Source organism: Carcharodon carcharias, chromosome 9 (assembly GCF_017639515.1).
Source record: "Carcharodon carcharias isolate sCarCar2 chromosome 9, sCarCar2.pri, whole genome shotgun sequence".
NCBI classification, from domain to species: domain Eukaryota; kingdom Metazoa; phylum Chordata; class Chondrichthyes; order Lamniformes; family Lamnidae; genus Carcharodon; species Carcharodon carcharias.
This window is the reverse complement of record NC_054475.1, coordinates 157,904,054-157,923,254: the sequence shown is the minus strand read 5'-3', so window position 1 is coordinate 157,923,254 and position 19,201 is coordinate 157,904,054. Positions and strand designations below refer to the sequence as shown.

The window sequence follows — 19,201 nt, the reverse complement described above, 5'->3', positions numbered from 1 at the left end:
AGCTCACTCGTGGGCATAGAAGAAGACCAGGGGAGTTCACCTGGTCTCCGGGCTCGCATTTAGCCCTCAATCGGGTAGGTCGAAAAGAAAACATTTTCAAGTCATTTATCTCATTACTGTTTGTGGGACCTTAGCTGGGCACAAATTAACTGCTACATTTACCTACAGTATGAGAGTGACTACACTTGAAAGGTGCCTCCTTGGCTATAATGTGCTTTGGGATGTCCTGAGGATGTGAATGGTGCTCTATATTTTTTGTTCGGAAACAAAGCAGCAGGTTAGCGTGTCGGGGGGGCGGTGGATTCAACTTTATGGAAAATAATGAAAAAACTGAAAAGAAAGGAGAGCCCAGGAGAGGCTAATTAAGTCTCTAGAATACCAAATAGGACAGAGTGTTTGGATAGGGCTAGGAATCTAACTTCAAGCACATCAGTTAAAGGAATGACACCGAGAAAGGGGACGGGAAATACAGGACTGAAAGTGTTCTATCTGAATGCACGCAGTATACAAAATAAAGTCCATAAGCTTATGGCACAGATTGAAATTGGCAGGTATGATGTGGTGGGCATCATAGAGACATGGCTGCAAGGGGATCAGGACTGGGAGCTAAATCTCCAAGGATATACATCCTATCGAAAAGATAGGCAGGTTGGCAGAGGGGGTGGGGTTGCTTTGTTAGTAAGAAATGAAATTAAATCGATAGCAAGAAATGATGTAGGGTCAGATGATGTAGAATCTGTGTGGGTAGAGTTGAGGAACCGCAAAGGTAAAAAAATATCAAAATGGGAGTTATGTACAGGCCTCCGAACAGTAGTCAGGATGTGTGGCACAAGATACACCTGGAGTTGGAAAAGGTGTGTCAGAAAGGCAAGGTTACAGTGATCACGGGGGATTTCAATATTCAGGTAGACTGGGAAAATCAGGTTGGTAGTGGATCCCAAGAAAAGGAATTTGTGGAATGTCTACGCGATGGCTTTTTGAAGCAGCTTGTGGTGGAGCCCACTAGGGTACAGGCAATTCTAGATTTAGTAATGTGTAATGAGGCAGAATTTGATAAGGGAGCTTAAGGTGAAGGAACCGTTAGGAGGAAGTGACCATAATATGATAGATTTTACCTTGCAATTTGAGAGGAAAAACCTGGAATCAGATGTAACGGTATTACAGTTGAATAAAGGCAACTACAGATGCATGAGGGAGGAGCTGGCCAGAATTGACTGGGAGATGAGCCTAGCAGGAAAGACAGTGGAACAGCAATGGCAGGAGTTTCTGGGAGTAATTTGGGAGACACAACAAAAATTCATCCCTAGGAAGAAGAAGCATACTAAAGGAAGGACGAGGCAACCATTGGCTGACAAGGGAAGTCAGGGACAGCATAAAAGCTAAAGAGAAAGCATACAATGCGGTGAAGAGCAGTGGGAATCCAGGGGATTGGGAAGCCTACAAAGACCAACAGAGGACAAATAAAAAAGAAATAAGGAGGGAGAAGATTAAATATGAGGGTAAACCAGCCAGTAATATAATAGAAGATTGCAAGAGTTTTTTAGATATATAAAGGGTAAGAGAGAGGCAAAAGTGGACATTGGGCCGCTGGAAAATGACGCTGGAGAAGTAGTAGTGGGGAACAAAGAAATGGCGAAGGAACTGAATAGGTACTTTGTGTCAGTCTTCACAGTGGAAGACATGAGTGACATCCCCAAAGTACAAGAGAGTCGGGGGGGCAGAGGTGAGTATGGTGGCCATTACCAAGGAAAAGGTGCTAGGAAAACTGAAAGGTCTGAAGGTGGATAAATTACCTGGACCAGATGGATTACACCCCAGAGTTCTGAAGGAGATAACTGAAGAGATAGTGGAGGCGTTAGTGGCGATCTTTCAGGAATCACTGGAGTAGGGAGGGTCCCAGAGGACTGGAAAATCGCTAATGTAACATCCCTGTTTAAGAAGGGAGTGAGGCAAAAGACGGGAAATTACAGGCCGATTAGCCTGACCTCAGTCGTTGGTAAGATCTTAGAGTCCATTATTAAGGATGAGATTTCAGAATACTTGGAAGTGCATGGTAAAATAGGGCAAAGTCAGCATGGTTTCATCAAGGAGAGGTCATGCCTGACAAATCTGTTGAATTCTTTGAGGAGGCAATGAGTAGGTTAGACAAAGGAGAGCCAATGGATGTTATCTACTTGGACTTCCAGAAAGCCTTTGACAAGGTGCCGCACAGGAGGCTGCTCAGTAAGATAAGAGCCCATGGTGTTAGAGGCAAGGTACCAGCATGGATAGAAGATTAGCTGTCTGGAAGGAGGCAGAGAGTATGGAAAAGGCGGTCCTTCTCAGGATGGCGGCCGGTGACTAGTGGAGTTCTGCAGGGGTCAGTGTTGGGACCACAACTTTTCACTTTATACATTAATGATCTAGATGAAGGAACTGAGAGCATCCTGGCTAAGTTTGCAGATGATACAAAGATAGGTGGAAAGACAGGTAGTATTGAGGAGGCGGGGAGGCTGCAGAAGGATTTGGACAGGTTAGGAGAATGGGCAAAGAAGTGGCAGATGGAATACAATGTGGAGAAGTGTGAGGTCATGCACTTTGGTAGGTAGAATTGAGGCATTGACTATTTTCTAAATGGGGAGAGAATTCAGAAATCTGGAGTGCAAAGGGATTTGGGAGTCCTAGTCCAGGATTCTCTTAAGGTTAACTTGCAGGTTGAGTCAGTAGTTAGGAAGGCAAATGCAATGTTGGCATTTATTTCGAGAGGACTAGAATATAAAAGCAGGGATGTGCTGCTGAGGCTTTATAAGGTTCTGGTCAGACCACATTTAGAATATTGTGAGCAATTTTGGGCCCTGTATCTCAGGAAAGATATGCTGGCCCTGGAGAGGGTCCAGAGGAGGTTCACGAGAATGATCCCAGGAATGAAAGGCTTAACATATGAGGAACGTTTGAGGACTCAGGGTCTATAGTCGATGGAGTTTAGAAGGATGAGGGGGCATCTGATTGAAACTTACAGAATACTGAAAGGCCTGGATAGAGTGGACTTGGGGAAGATGTTTCCATTAGTAGGAGAGACTAAGACCCGAGGGCACAGCCTCAAAGTAAAGGGAAGACCTTTTAGAACAGAGATGAGGAGAAACTTCTTCAGCCAAAGATTGGTGAATCTATGGAATTCATTGCCACAGTGGGCTGTGGAGGCCAGTTCATTGAGTGTATTTAAGACCAAGATAGATAGGTTCTTGATTGGTAAGGGGATCAAAGGTTACGGGGAGAAGGCGGGAGATTGGGTTGAGAAACTTATCAGCCATAATTGAATGGCGAAGCGGACTTGATGGGCCGAATGGCTTAATTTCTGCTCCTATGTCATATGGTCTTATGGTAACAGCAGTTCGCTGTGGCCTGATGAGCATTGACCTGCCAACTCGGGCTGAATTTAGATCTTTCGTCTGATACTGGCATCTGAAAGCGTTACTGAAGACAGGCCCTTCCTTGCAACCACGCTGAATGCGTCCTCCCTGCTTTACGTCTGGCTTACCGTTGGCTGTATGAAGCCATCGTTTCAGGATCCTGTTGATGCCAGCCTATATTGTGTACAAGAGAAAATTAGATGGCATGTGGCAACGCTTTGCATTTCCCCAGTTTATTGACTCATTGCCATTTAGCTTATCCAATTACTCGTAAATGAGATGTTGTAAAATCAAAAGCAGGTGGGGAGAATTCTCAAAGAATACTTGTCAGAGACATATGATACTTCTCTGGGATAAAAGAAAGTAAAACCTGATGCATTACTTTCAGGACAGAGCAAAAGGCCACGGGTGATGTTCCTGCTAAGCTAAGCTACACAGGCCTTGTTCCTTGATAAATGCGCGGCTGGTATAAAAAATATTAAAGGGATTGTGCACGTCTAAATTTTAAACAGCTTCAGGCAAACTTCGGACAGATTTCAGAGAGAGTGAGCAGCAACTGGAAAGGACAGTAGGGGAAGAGTGGTTGAGGCAGAACAATGAATTCCGAAAGGAACAGTGGAACACTGTAGTAGGAAGACAGCAGAATTGGTAATCTGAAAGGATGGAGAAGAGGTTGGAAGGGCCTTTTTCAATATGAACAGATCCTGTGAAGCGCATTTATAGGCCACAGCTGTCCCACGTTGAGCAAGGCAAGTTGAACGTCAACTCTTTTCTTCTCCGCCGATGCTGCCAGACCTGCTGAGTTTTTCCAGGTAATTCTGTTTTTGTTTTGGATTTCCAGCATCTGCAGTTTTTTTGTTTTTATCTCTGTGTTTAATTGACTGCCACTGCTCTTCAAGAAATGCCTACCTCCTTGAAGAAGTTCTGTTCCTCTCTGCGACAAGATTTCCGTATCTCTCTGTTGCCTTGTTCACCTTCATTGCTTTCCATTTCCCTCCTAGTGTTTGACAAGGTGTTTACTAAAACCCGCTTTCACAGCCATATCTCCTTTCTCAGTGACTGTCTCCGTCTCCGACTTACCCCACGTGGATTTCAACTGAAATTCCACCCCTCATGTTTCGAACCCACCCAGGATTACAGGTATCTCCGGGACATAAAACGTTTCTCGGACTGCTGTTCCCGTCACATTCTGAAATCCACTCTCAGTGCCATGCGCCGCCATATGAACACACTCGACCTCTCCCTCCAGCAGCACCGCCGTACCCTTTTTCAAAGCTGCGCGTGCCCCCAGTTTCATTTTATCCTTCTGCTCATCCGACGCCTCAACAAGAAACTTTTTCTCTTTCTCTCAAGTGCTAAGGAACGCAAGCTCCAACAACTCATCGACACCAACACCCATCTAGGACCCTCCACCCCTGCCTGTCCCTCCGTCCCCACCCTTTCTTCCAGTCCCAACCCCAGCCGTGTATTCACTATACCCCCTGACCTTCCCCTCTCCGAGGCTGAATGTTCAGTGCTCAGCAAAGGACTTAGTTTCATACCCTTACGCCCTCACCTCAATGAATTTCGGGCTCGGCATGATACTGAACTCTTCTTCCGCCGTCTTCGTCTCCGGGCTCACTTCTTTGGGCAGGAGTCCTCTCCCAGTTCAACGGATCCTTTTACCCATCTCCAATATTCTCCCTCCACCTGGACCCCTCCCTCTGGATTCTTACCTTCTCTCGATCTTTTCATTGAGAACTGTCGGCGCGACATTAGTCATCTCAATTTCTCTGCTCCTCTCACCCATTCTAACCTGTCTCTCTCTGAACTTACTGCACTCCATTCTCTCAGGTCCAACCCTGACATTGTCATCAAACCCGCTGACAAGGGTGGTGCTGTTGTTGTCTGGCGCACTGACCTCTACCTCGCGGAGGCTGAGCGTCAACTCGCAGACACTTCCTCCTACCTCTCCCTGGACCATGACCCCACCACTGAACATCAAGCCACTGTTTCCAGGACTGTCACTGACCTCATCTCCTCTGGGGATCTCCCTCCCACAGCTTCCAACTTGATAGTCGCCCAACCTCGGACGGCCCGCTTCTATCTCCTACCCAAAATCCACAAACAGAACTGCCCCGGTAGACCGATCGTCTCAGCTTGCTCCTGCCCCACAGAACTCATTTCTCGTTATCTTGACTCCCTTCTCTCTCCCCTTGTCCAGTCCCTTCCCACCTACATCCGTGATTCCTCTGACACCTTACGTCACATCAACAATTTCCAGTTCCCTGGCCCCATCCGCTTCCTCTTCACCATGGACGTCCAATCCCTCTACACCTCCATCCCCCACCAGGATGGTCTGAGGGCCCTTAGCTTCTTCCTCGAACAGAGGCCCGAACAATCCCCATCCACCACTACTCTCCTCCGTCTGGCTGAACTTGTTCTCACGCTGAACTATTTCTCTTTCAACTCCTCTCACTTCCTCCAAATAAAAGGTGTGGCTATGGGTACCCGCATGGGCCCCAGCTATGCCTGTCTCTTTATGGGATATGTGGAACATTCCTTGTTGCAGTCCTACTCCGGCCCCCTTCCACAACTCTTTCTCCGGTACATCGATGATTACTTCGGTGCCGCTTCATGCTCTCGTCAGGACTTGGAAAAATTTATTAATTTTGCTTCCAATCTCCACCCCTCCATCATTTTCACGTGGTCCATCTCTGACACTTCCCTTCTCTTCCTTGACCTCTCTGTCTCAATCTCTGGTGATAGACTGTCCACCAATATTCATTACAAACCCACCGACTCCCACAGCTATCTTGACTACAGCTCCTCACACCCCGCTTCCTGTAAGGACTCCATCCCATTCTCTCGGTTCCTTCGCCTCCGTCGCATCTGTTCCGATGATGCTACATTCAAAAACAGTTCCTCTGACATGTCCTCCTTCTTCCTTAACCGAGGTTTTCCACCCACGGTCGTTGACAGGGCCCTCAACCGTGTCCGGCCCATCTCCCGCGCATCAGCCCTTACGCCTTCTCCTCCCTGCCAGAAACATGATAGGGTCCCCCTTGTCCTCACTTATCACCCCACCAGCCTCCGCATTCAAAGGATCATCCTCCGCCATTTCCGCCAACTCCAGCATGATGCCACCACCAAACACATCTTCCCTTCACCCCCCTTATCGGCATTCCGTAGGGATCGCTCCCTCCGGGACACCCTGGTCCACTCCTCCATCACCCCCTACTCCTCAACCCCCTCCTATGGCACAACCCCATGCCCACACAAAAGATGCAACACCTGCCCCTTCACTTCCTCTCTCCTCACCGTCCAAGGACCCAAACACTCCTTTCAAGTGAAGCAGCATTTCACTTGCATTTCCCCCAACTTAGTCTACTTCATTCGTTGCTCCCAATGTGGTCTCCTCTACATTGGAGAGACCAAACGTAAACTGGGCGACCGCTATGCAGGACACCTGCGGTCTGTCCGCAAGAATGACCCAAACCTCCCTGTCGCTTGCCATTTTAACACTCCACCCTGCTCTCTTGCCCACATGTCTGTCCTTGGCTTGCTGCATTGTTCCAGTGAAGCCCAACGCAAACTGGAGGAACAACACCTCATCTTCCGACTAGGGACTTTACAGCCTTCCGGACTGAATATTGAATTCAACAACTTTAGGTCGTGAGCTCCCTCCCCCATCCCCACCCCCTTTCTGTTTCCCCCTTCCTTTTTTTTTCCAATAAATTATAAAGATTTTCCTTTTCCCACCTATTTCCATTATTAAAAAAACCCCACTAGAGCTATACCTTGAGTGCGCTACCATCCATTCTTAATTAGCACATTCGTTTAGATAATATCACCAACTTTAACCTTAACACCTATGTGTTCTATTGTACTATTGTCGTTGACATCTTTTGATGATCTGCTTCTATCACTGCTTGTTTGTCCCTACAACCACAACCCCCCACTCCACCTCTCTGTCTCTCTATCTCTCCGCCCCCCACACACACACCTTAAACCAGTTTATATTTCAGCTCTTTCCGGGACTCGAACTCAAGTTCTGTCGAAGGGTCATGAGGACTCGAAACGTCAACTCTTTTCTTCTCCGCCGATGCTGCCAGGCCTGCTGAGTTTTTCCAGGTAATTCTGTTTTTGTTTTGAATGTTCTAATATTTGTTGGAGTTCCTGTTTGAATGTCTTTTGAATTCAGAGATAAATTTAATAGCATTTATTTCTTGGTAATTTTATCTACCAACAGGTCCGAATTTTATTTATAACCCTATAACTTACATGGTCTGATGAATGGTCTGGGTCTGATGTCTCCACCATGACTGGGGTTGAATGTAAGGTCATTCACTGTGTCCTTAAGGTGCTTTGACTAAATGGTAACTCCCTCCCCTCTGAGTCAGAAAGTTGTGGATTGAAACCCCGCTGTAGAGATTTGAGCACCTCAGCGCAGCACTGAGGGGGTGCTGTGCTCTCATGGGTGCCATCCTCTGTGTGAGGCATTATAATGTCAGCTCACTCGTGGGCATAGAAGAAGACCAGGGGAGTTCACCTGGTCTCCGGGCTCACATTTAGCCCTCAATCGGGTAGGTCGAAAAGAAAACATTTTCAAGTCATTTATCTCATTACTGTTTGTGGGACCTTAGCTGGGCACAAATTAACTGCTACATTTACCTACAGTATGAGAGTGACTACACTTGAAAGGTGCCTCCTTGGCTATAATGTGCTTTGGGATGTCCTGAGGATGTGAATGGTGCTCTATATTTTTTGTTCGGAAACAAAGCAGCAGGTTAGCGTGTCGGGGGGGCGGTGGATTCAGCTTTATGGAAAATAATGAAAAAACTGAAAAGAAAGGAGAGCCCAGGAGAGGCTATTTAAGTCTCCAGAACACAAAATAGGACAGAGTGTTTGGTAAGGGCTAGGAATCTAACTTCAAGCACATCAGATAAAGGAACCAAACCAAGAAAGGGGACGGGAAATACAGGACTGAAGGTGTTGTATCTGAATGCACGCAGTATACAAAATAAGGTCCATGAGCTTGTGGCACAGATTGAAATTGGCAGGTATGATGTGGTGGGCTCACAGAGACATGGCTGCAAGGGGATCAGGACTGGGAGCTAAATCTCCAAGGATATACATCCTATCGAAAAGATAGGCAGGTTGGCAGAGGGTGTGGGGTCGCTTTGTTAGTAAGAAATGAAATTAAATCGATAGCAAGAAATGATGTAGGGTCAGATGATGTAGAATCTGTGTGGGTAGAGCTGAGGAACCGCAAAGGTAAAAAATATCAAAATGGGAGTTATGTACATGCCTCCGAACAGTAGTCAGGATGTGCGGCACAAGATACACCAGGAGATGGAAAAGCTGTTTAAGAAAGGCAAGGTTACAGTGATCACAGGGGATTTCAATATTCAGGTAGACTGGGAAAATCAGGTTGGTAGTGGATCCCAAGAAAAGGAATTTGTGGAATATCTACCCGATGGCTTTTTGAAGCAGCTTGTGGTGGAGCCCACTAGGGAACAGGCAATTCTAGATTTAGTGATGTGTAATGAGGCAGATTTGATAAGGGAGCTTAAGGTGACGGAACCCTTAGGAGGAATATGATAGAATTTACCTTGCAATTTGAGTGGAAAAACCTGGAATCAGATGTAATGGTATTACAGTTGAATAGAGGCAACTATAGAGGTATGAGGGAGGAGCTGGCTAGAATTGACTGGGAGATGAGGGGGGCTCTGATTGAAACTTACAGAATACTTGAAGGCCTGGATAGAGTGGACACGGGGAAGATGTTTCCATTAGTAGGAGGGACTAAGACCCGAGGGCACAGCCTCAAAGTAAAGGGAAGACCTTTTAGAACAGAGATGCGGAGAAACGTTTCAGCCAGAGATTGGTGAATCTATGGAATTCATTGCCACAGTAGGATGTGGAGGCCAGTTTATTGAGTGTATTTAACATCGAGATAGATAGGCTGTTGATTGGTAAGGGGATCAAAGGTTACGGGGAGAAGGCGGGAGATTGGGTTGAGAAACTTATCAGCCATGATTGAATGGCGGTCAGACCAAATGGGCCGCATGGCTTAATTTCTGCTCCTATGTCATATGGTCTTATGGTAACAGCAGTTCGCTGTAGCCTGATGAGCATTGACCCGCCAACTCGGGCTGAATTTAGATCTTTCGTCTGATACTGGCATCTGAAAGCGTTACTGAAGACAGGCCCTTCCTTGCAACCACGCAGAATGTGTCCTCCCTGATTTACGTCTGGCTTACCGTTGGCTGTATGAAGCCATCGTTTCAGGATCCTCTTGATGCCAGCCTATATTGTGTACACAAGGAAATTAGATGGCATTTGGCAATGCTTTGCATTTCCCCAGTTTATTGACTCATTGCCTTTTAGCTTATCCAATTACTCGTAAATGAGATGTTGTAAAATCAAAAGCAGGTGGGGAGAATTCTCAAAGAATACTTGTCAGAGACGTATGATCCTTCTCTGGATTAAAAGAGAGTAAAACCTGATGCATTACTTTCAGGACAGCAGAGCAAAAGGCCACGGGTGATGTTCCCGCTAAGCTAAGCTACACAGGCCTTGTTCCTTGATAAATGCGTGGCTAGTATAAAAAGTATTTAAAGGGATTGCGCATGTCTAAATTTTAAATCCCCTCAGGCAACCTTTGGACAGATTTGAGGGAGAGTGAGCAGCAACTGAAAAGGACAGTAGAGGAAGAGTGGTTGAGGCAGAACAATGAATTCCTAAAGGAACAGTGGAACACTGTAATAGGAAGACAGCAAAATTGGTAATCTTGATCAGATGTAATATAAAATGCTTGCTGTTTTCCAGTAAGCTTCACTGCAATACTTAAAACACCAGGAATGAGCTTCAGTGGTGTGTATTATCTACAAGATGCACTGCAAAAACTCACCAACGCTCCTTAGGCAGCACCTTCGGCTATTGTAAAATTTTCATCCTTTTTTTTAAATCCTTTCATGGACCCTCCTTTGCTCTGTGATCTCCTCTAGTATTGCAACTCTCCAAGATATCTGTACTCCTCCAATTCTGGCCTCTTAAGCAATCTTAATTTTAATCACTCCATGATTGGTGGCCATGCCTTCAGTTGCCTAAACTCTGAGCTTAGGGACTCCCCACCTGCCCCACTAAACATATCCATCCCTCTGTCTCTCTTTCTCCTTTCAGATTCTCCTTAAAACCTAACTCTTTGACCAAGTTCTAGCATCATCATATGTTAAATTTTGATTGATTCACTCGTGTTAAGTATCTTGGAATGTTTTACAACCTTGAAGCCACTATATAAATGCAATTTGCTCTTCTTAATGTCCTGGCCTTTTTAGCTTGTTCTAATGTTCTTGAAAGATAGAGTGATGCTGCGGAGGGGCAAATGGCTATAATTCTCACAAAATGTTCACTAGCACAGGTAGAATAGTCTGTTCAACCAAGAAATCATGTTCCTATCCCACTCTGTGAAACAAAATCAGCAGATGCTGGATAATACCCAGCAGATCAGGCAGCATCCGTGTGGGAATTAAAACAGGGTTAATGTTTCAGGCTGCTAACCTGTCTGTCTCTCTCCACAGCTGCTGCCTAACCTGCAGAGTGCCATTCCAGCAGTTTCTGTTCTTATGTCAGATTTCCAGTGTGCACAATGTTTTATGCGATTGACTTTTAGTACTCCCAGCTCAGCTCAGCCTGGGCAATAAATAATGTGCTTGCCCATGTCACTCAATTCCTCGAGAACTATTAAGAAAGAATTGGTAAACCGAACACTAAAGCCTTTAGCTAATAATTCCCTGTCCTTTCTTTGCAAGCAACCTGATTTCTTTTGACTAGATTGATTTGTGCACTTTATGCATGGAATAAATATTTGCTTTACTTTTATCTGATGACCTTTATGATCAAAACATTTACAGTGCATTAAAAAAGGGAGTGTTCAAAATGTAAGTGCTTGTGATAAAGCAGGACCAAAGTGTGGGACTTGCATCTCATTTTGTTGCCAATGCTTCACAATAATAAAGGTGTTTTATTCAATAAACATGTCTGCAGCCCAAAAGCTGAATGGTAGTGTGACCTACATCAAAAAATTCATATATCAGGCAAGTAATCAAGTTAAAAGCATGGAAACATGTAATGAAAATAGACAAAATCTTTTTTGATGATTATTCATTTACGGGATATGGGTGTCGCTGGCTGGGCCAGCATTTATTGCCCATCCCTAATTGCCCTTGAGAAAGCGGTGCTGAGCTGCCTTCTCGAACCGCTGCATTCCATGTGGTGTATGTACACCCACAAGGAGGGAGTTCCGGGATTTAGACCCAGTGACAATGAAGGAATGTCGATATATTTCCAAGTCAGGATGATGAATGGCTTGGAGGGGAACTTCCAGGTGTTGGTGTTCCCATGTATCTGCTGCCCTCAACTTTCTAGATGGTAGTGGCCTTGTGTTTGGAAGGTGCTGCCTAAGGAGCGTTGGTGAGTTTTTGCAGTGCATCTTGTAGATAATACACACTACTGCCACTGTGCGTCGGTGGTGGAGAGAGTGAATATTTGTGGATGGGGTGCCAATCAAGCAGGTTGCTTTGTCTTGGATGGTGTCAAGCTTCTTGAGTGTTGCTGGACTGTACTCATCCAGGCAAGTGGGCTGTATTCCATCACACTCCTGACTTGTGCCATGTAGATGGTGAACAGGCTTTGGGGAGTCAGGGGGTAAGTTACTCGCCACAGGATTCCAAGCCTCTGAGCTGGTTTTGCAGCCATAGTATTTATATGGCTAATCCAGTTCAGTTTCTGGTTAATGATACCCCCACTATCAACATCCTGGGGGTTATCAGCAATGGTAATGCCATTGAATGTCATGGTGCAATGGTTAGATTCTCTCTTGTTGAAGATGGTCATTGCCTGGCACTTGTGTGGCATGAATGTTACTTGCCACTTGTCAGCCCAAGCCTGGATATTGTCCACGCCTTGCTGCATTTGGACATGGACTGCTTCAGTATCTGAGGAGTTGTAAATGGTGCTGGACATTGTGCAGTCATCAGTGAACATCTCCACTTCTCTACCTTATGAAAAGAAGATTATTGATGAAGCAGCTGAAGATGGTTGAGCCTAGGACACTACCCTGAGGAACTCCTGCAGCGATGTTGTGTGTCTGAGATGATTTACCTCCAGCAACTACAACCATCTTCCTTTGTACTAGGTATGACTCCAACCAGCAGAGAGTTTTCCTCTGACTCCCAATTACTCCAGTTTTGCGAGGGCTCCTTGATGCCACACTTGGTCAAATGCGGCCTTGATGTCAAGGGCAGTCACTCTCACCTCACCTCAGGAGTTCAGCTCTTTTTTTCCATGTTTGAACCCAGGCTGTAATGAGGTCAGGAGCTGAGTGGCCATGGTGGAACCCAAACTGAGCATCAGGGAGCAGGTCATTGCTAAGCAAGTGTTGCTTGATAGCACTGTTGATGACCTCGTCCATTACTTTACTGATTATGGAGAGTAGACTGATGGGACGGTAATTGGCCGGATTGGATTTGTCCTGCTTTTTGTGTAAAGGGCATACCTAGGCAATTTTCCACATAGCTGGGAAATGCCAGTCTTGTAGCTGTACTGGAACAGCTTGGCTCGGAACACGACAAGTTCTGGAGCACAAGCCTTCAGTAGTATTGCCGGAATATTCTCAGGGCTCATAGCTTTTGCACTATCCAGTGCCTTCAGCCATTTCTTGATATCAGCAGTGGAGTGAGTCAAATTGGCTGAAGACTGACAACTGTGATGCTAGGGACCTCCGGAGGAGGCCGAGATGGATCATCCACTCGGCATTTTTGGATGAAGACTGTTGCGAATGCTTCATCCTTATCTTTTGCACTGATATGCTGGGCTCCTTCATCATTGAGGATGGGGATATTTGTGGAGCCTCTTCCAGTTAATTGTCCACCACCATTCACAACTCGATGTGGCAGAACTACAGAGCTTAGATCAGATCCGTTGGTTGTGGAATAACTTCACTCGGTCAATCACACGCTGATTACGCTGTTTGGCATGCAAGTAGTCCTATGTTGTAGCTTCTCCAGGTTGACGCTTTATTTTTATGTATGCCTTGTGCTGCTCCTGGCATGCAACTCCTGCACTCTTCATTGAACCAGGATTGACCTGGCTTGGTGGTTTTGGTCAAGTAGGTGATTCGTGGGGCCATGAGGTTACAGATTGTGGGTTGAGTACAATTCTGCTGCTGCTGATGCACCTCATGGATGCCCAGTCTTGAGTTACTAGATCTGTTGAAATCGATCTCATTTAGCACGGTTTTTTTTTTAAATCATGGGATGGGGGTGTCGTTGGCGGGCCAGTATTTATTGCCCTTGAGAACTAAGTGGCTTGCTCCACCATTTCAGAGGGCATTTAAGAGTCAACCATGCATGAGCCAGACCAAATGTAAAACCCAGGTGGGTTTTTACAACAATCAACAATGATTGGACGTTTAATTCCAGCTTTTCAAAGATCAGCATCTCATTCAGCCTTCGAACCTGGTTCCCCAAACATTACCCTGGGTCTCTGGATTACCAGTCCACTGATAACACCACTGTGCAACCATCTCCCCAGGTAACATGGAAGTGGTGGATGGAATATTAAAAGAAGGGTAATGTTGACTTAAAATGTTGTTAAAATTACAAACCAACACACCATTCCTACATTACAAGCACTGACTTGTGGATAAATTTAATTAACTTAAGCACTCCATTGAGGAGCCAAACCATTATAAGGAATAGGGCTCATGCAGAGACTTTTTCAGCAGCCCATGTAATCCTTGTTCAGGCAGCTGTGGAACCATTTTGGGCTCTGATAAACATATTACAATGATTGCAATGCTGGCATTATTTTCATTACATCCGGTCCCGGGTCCAAATCAAGATAAGCGAACCTGCGGGTGACTTGGATTTTTGGACCAATTACCCAATAAATTGACACAGAATCTCACGGCAGAGAATGAGGCCATTCATCCCATCTTGCCTGTGCAGGCTCTTTTTGAAAGAGCTATCAAATTTGTCCCACTCTCCTGATCTTTCCCCAAATCCCTGCCAATTTTTTTTCCTTTTCAAAGCATCTGTGCAATTCCTGTTTTGAGTGGTCTGATTGAATCTGCTTACACCACCCTTTCAGACAATGCATTCCAGACGATAACATCTCACTGTGTTTTTAGAAACAATCTCATACTGCCCAACCTCCGATTCTTTAGAAATTCCATCGCAAGGCTGAAGACAATCAGGGGTTTGGTGCATGGTTGTTGGCGCATCTCATCCAAAAGATAACAACTCTGACAGTGCAGCCTTCCCTCATAGTTGCAACAGAATGTCAGCCTTGATTTTTGTGCTCAAGTCTTGGAGTGGGCCTGGAAACTTGTGTCTCAAGAGTGCTACCAACTGAGCTATGGCTAACGCAGTTTGAAATTGTATGTGCACTATTCACTCCTTAGCAAATCCTGTCCCTGCAAATTCCAAATTCACCAGTAATGCATTCAAATTTCTCAACTTGTAACAACACTGAGAACTTTTTGAAATCAAAAATCTCAACTTTCATGCATAATAATCATTGATTTGTACAGAATAGAAGCAGGTCTTTCAGCTCACTGTGCCTGTGCTAAGTCTTTGGAAGAGCTTGCCAAATACAAGTACAATAAACAGCTCACTTTTAACACATGAAATAAATGAGCTAGTAATAGCATGTCCTTCATAATGCTTGATGAAAATCCATTAAAATGCTTTCAATATGCTCAAGTGCCAAATTAGTGTTTGGTGATAAAGCTTCAATGATGCACAAACAAGATCACCTCAATGACAGAGGAAATTACGCTTTTGTAAATGAAAATCCAAATTAAAGGTTTTTAAGTTTAAAGTAATACCATCTCAAATAAATGAGCAAGTAGGAGATGCAGGCAAGCCAGTGTCAGGTGAACAGAAGAAAAAGTGGAGAATGGTAACATTTTTTAATCTCAGGCTTTGCTTTTATGAAGACTAGCCTGTGCCCCCCGCCCCCCCCGCCAGCCGCTGAGAAATACAAATCGGGCAGGCCCTGGCTTTGATCCCTAGTCTATGCTGACTTTGGCCAGGCTCCATCAAGGTCATTTTGCTTTTATCCATCAAGGTCATTATGGAAAGGCTATGACTAACTTCCGTGTCCTTCACTTAGAGCAGGAAAAGGTTGGTCAGGTACCCCAAGCCAAAACTGTTCCAGTTCAGCCACAACACTGGCATCTACCCAACAATGTGGAAAATTGCCCAGGTATGTCCAGTCCACAAAAAGCAGGACAAATCCAACCAGACCAATTAATGCCCCATCAGTCCACTCTCAATCACTAGCAAAGTGATGAAAGATGTCGTCAACAGTGCTATCAAGTGCACTTACTTAGCAATAACCTACTCACTGATGCTCAGTTTGATTTCTGCCAGGGCCACTCAACTCCTGACCTCATTATAGCCTTGGTCCAAACATGGACAAAAGATATGAACTCCAGAGTTGAGGTGAGAGTAAGTGCCCTTGACATCCAGGCAGCATTTGACCGAGTGTGGCATCAAGGAGCCCTAACAAAGTTGAGCCAATGGGAATCAGGGGGAAAACTCTCCATTAGTTGGAGTCATGCCTAACACAAAGGAAGATGGTTGTAGTTGTTGGAGGTCAGTCATCTCAGTTCCAGGACATCACCGGAGGAGATCCTCAGGGTAGTGTCCTAGACCCAACCATCTTCAACTGCTTCTTCAGTGACCTCCTCTCCACCATAAAGTCAGAAGTTGGGTCAGATGTTCGCTGATGGTTGCACAATGTTCAGCACCATTTGCGCCTCCTCAGATACAGAAGCCCAAAATGCAGCAAGACCTGGAGAACATTCTGGCTTGGGCTGTGAGGTAGCAAGTAACATTCATGCCACACAAGTGGCAGGCAATGACCATCTCCAACAAGAGAGAATCTAATTATTGCCCCTTCACATTCAATGGCATTACCATCACTGAATCCTCCACTATCAACATCCTGGGGGGGGTTACCATTGACCAGAAACTGAACTGGATCAACCACATAAATACTGTGGTTACAAGAGCAGCTCAAAGACTGGGAATCCTGTAGTGAGTAATTCACCTCCTAACTCTCCAAAGTCTATCCACCATCTATATGCACAAGTCAGGAGTGTGATGGAATATTCTCCATTTGCCTGGATGATTGCGGCTCTAACAACACTCAAGAAGCTCGGCACCATCCAGGACAAAGCCTGCTTTATTGGCGCCCCATGCACTGGCTTGAACATTCTCTCCCTCCACCGCCCATGCACAGTGGCAACAGTGTGTACCAGCTACAAGATGCACTGCAGCAACTCAAAAAAACTCCTTCGATAGCACCTCCCAAGTCCTCAAACTCTTATTACCTAGAAGAACAAGGGCAGCAGGTGCATGGGACCACCACCATGTGCAATTTTCCCTCCAAGCCACTCAATATCCTGACTTGGAACTATATCGCCATTCCCTTACTGTTACTGGGTCAAAATCCTTGAACTCCCTTCCCTAACTGCACTGTGGGTGTACCTACACCATATGGACTGCAGCAACCCCTAAAGGGCAATTAGGGATGCGCAACAAATGTTGACCTCGCCAACGACATACATTCCAGAAAGGATAAAAAAAAGTGATATCCTAAATGGAAACGGGCAATGGCAGAACTGCAACAAAAAATTTGGTTATCAAAAAAAAACAAGACTTCCATTGGTCTAGCATCTGATCATGTACCTCAAATACCATCCCAAGTCCATCACTCACCATGCCTTTCTTTTTCCAGTGACTAATACGCGGGTAAAAGTGGCAACCATTTTGCAAAACGCAAGGTCTGAGAGAGAAAGAATACTGGGCCAACTCCTTGCTCTTTATTAAATAATGCACTGAAATCATTAACAGCAACAACTTGTATTTGTACAATTGGCTATATAAGTGCTGCCATTGGTGGGAAAGTGAGACTTACCTGTCGAGGGAGTGCTGCACTGTCAGCGATGCCATTTTTCAGATAAACATTAAACTGAGGCCCTGTCTGCCCCTTCAGATGGATTTAACGGGTTCCATGGCACTGTTCAAAGATGAGTAGGCATGTTCTCCTGACCCTTTAACTAAACAGCCTCTAATGCCGCAAAACGCCCCAAGTTACATCACAGGAGTTATAAAAAAAAATTGACATCAAACCACATAAGGAGATATTAGAACAGATGAAGAAGATCTTGACCTAAGATGTCAGATTTAAGGAGCATCATAAAGGAGGAAAGAGGGGTTTAGAGAAGGAATTTTAGACCATCCAGGGGTCTTAGTTTAATCTCTTCCAAAAGACAGCATCTCTAATAATGCGGTGCTGCCTTACTGCTGCACTGCAGTAGAGCCTAGATTATGTGCTCAGGTGGCAATTGAACCCATGATCTGACTCAGAGGCAAGTGTGAAGCCAATTGGGCCAACCAGCTGCAACAGCTTGACTGATAAATACAAACTTGAAAGAAAGAACAAACTTGCATTTATATAGCACCTGTCATGAATGTCACATGGTACTTCATGACCAATAAAATAGTTATTTTTATTTTAATGTAGTCGCTGTTGTTATGTAACTATTTTGGAGTTAAAACAATTAAACTAAATTAACAAAATAAGAGATAAATCAAGCACAGCCCCGAAGTCAGGTCAGCTGTAAAACCAAGGACAAAGTTTAAAGGAAACTTACAAACATTAAACCAAAATGTGATTAAAGGGGTCAATAAAACACCCCAGTCCCCGTGGTGCCCAGCGAGCATGGAAGGCCTCGAGAGTGCCAGCAGACACCGTGTGCTCCCTCTCCAGGGACACCTGGCCACGAACATAGCCGCGGAAGAGAGACAAACAATCGGGCAGGACTCCCCCGTCGATCGCCCGCTGCCTGGACCTGTTAATGGCCAACTTGGCCAGGCCCAGCAGCAGGTTCACGAGGAGGTCCTCCTCCTTCCTGACCCCCTTCCTCACCAGGTGTCTGTAGATCAGGAGCGTGGGGCTGAAGTGCAAACAAAACATTAATAAAAGGTTTTTTAAATAACTGAAAAGGGAGTGCAGCCTATCTCACCCTATATAAGCATGGTCCACGGACTCCACAAGACCACAAAAAGGGCAGGTGTCCTGGGAGTCCGTGAACCTATACATTCTACGATTGTAAGGGACTGCTGCATGCGACACCCTCCAACCCAGGTCCCCGATAGAAAGTGGGAGGACGCCTCTGTAGAGGGGTTGTTGTAATGTAGGTGAATGTAACAGCTAATGTGTGTACAGCGAGGTAATAAATGACCATTCCCAAGGTAAATCAATCTATTTCAGTGGTGTTGGTTAGGGGATAGATGTTGGTCAGGAGAGCATTTCTACTCGTCTTTGTAACAGATTACATGGCACTTTTCATTGACCTGAAGGGGCAGACAGGGCCTCAGTTTAACATCTCATTTGAAGAATAGCGCCATTGACAGTACAGCACTCCCTCAACAGGCAAAAGGTCCCACATTTCTGCCAATGACAGCAACGTAAATTTATATAGCGCCTTCAATATATTCCATTGCCCAAGATGCTTCACATCCGCTTATAAAGAAAAATTAGATATCGAGCCAGGTAAGGGCAGATTGTGTGCCTTGGTCAGCTGCCTTGATGGCAGGTGTATTCTACTTGATGCACATTTAAAGTATTCTTGGTTTAAAAAAAAAGCAAAGTGTTATCAGACAATCCCAAAGCGTTCTGCTCTTCTTTGCCTCAACATCATCTCCACCTCCTGCTGAACTGGTCACAATTCCAAACCGCTCCTGTCTCTT

The 19,201-nt window shown here is 45.3% G+C and overlaps 1 protein-coding gene across 2 annotated transcripts in view; it reads left to right on the top strand.

The window, feature by feature from the left end:
* Positions 1 to 19,201, top strand: part of radx (RPA1 related single stranded DNA binding protein) — a 95,516-nt gene that overhangs the window by 49,685 nt on the left and 26,630 nt on the right. The gene's annotated exons all lie outside the window — the stretch shown is intronic.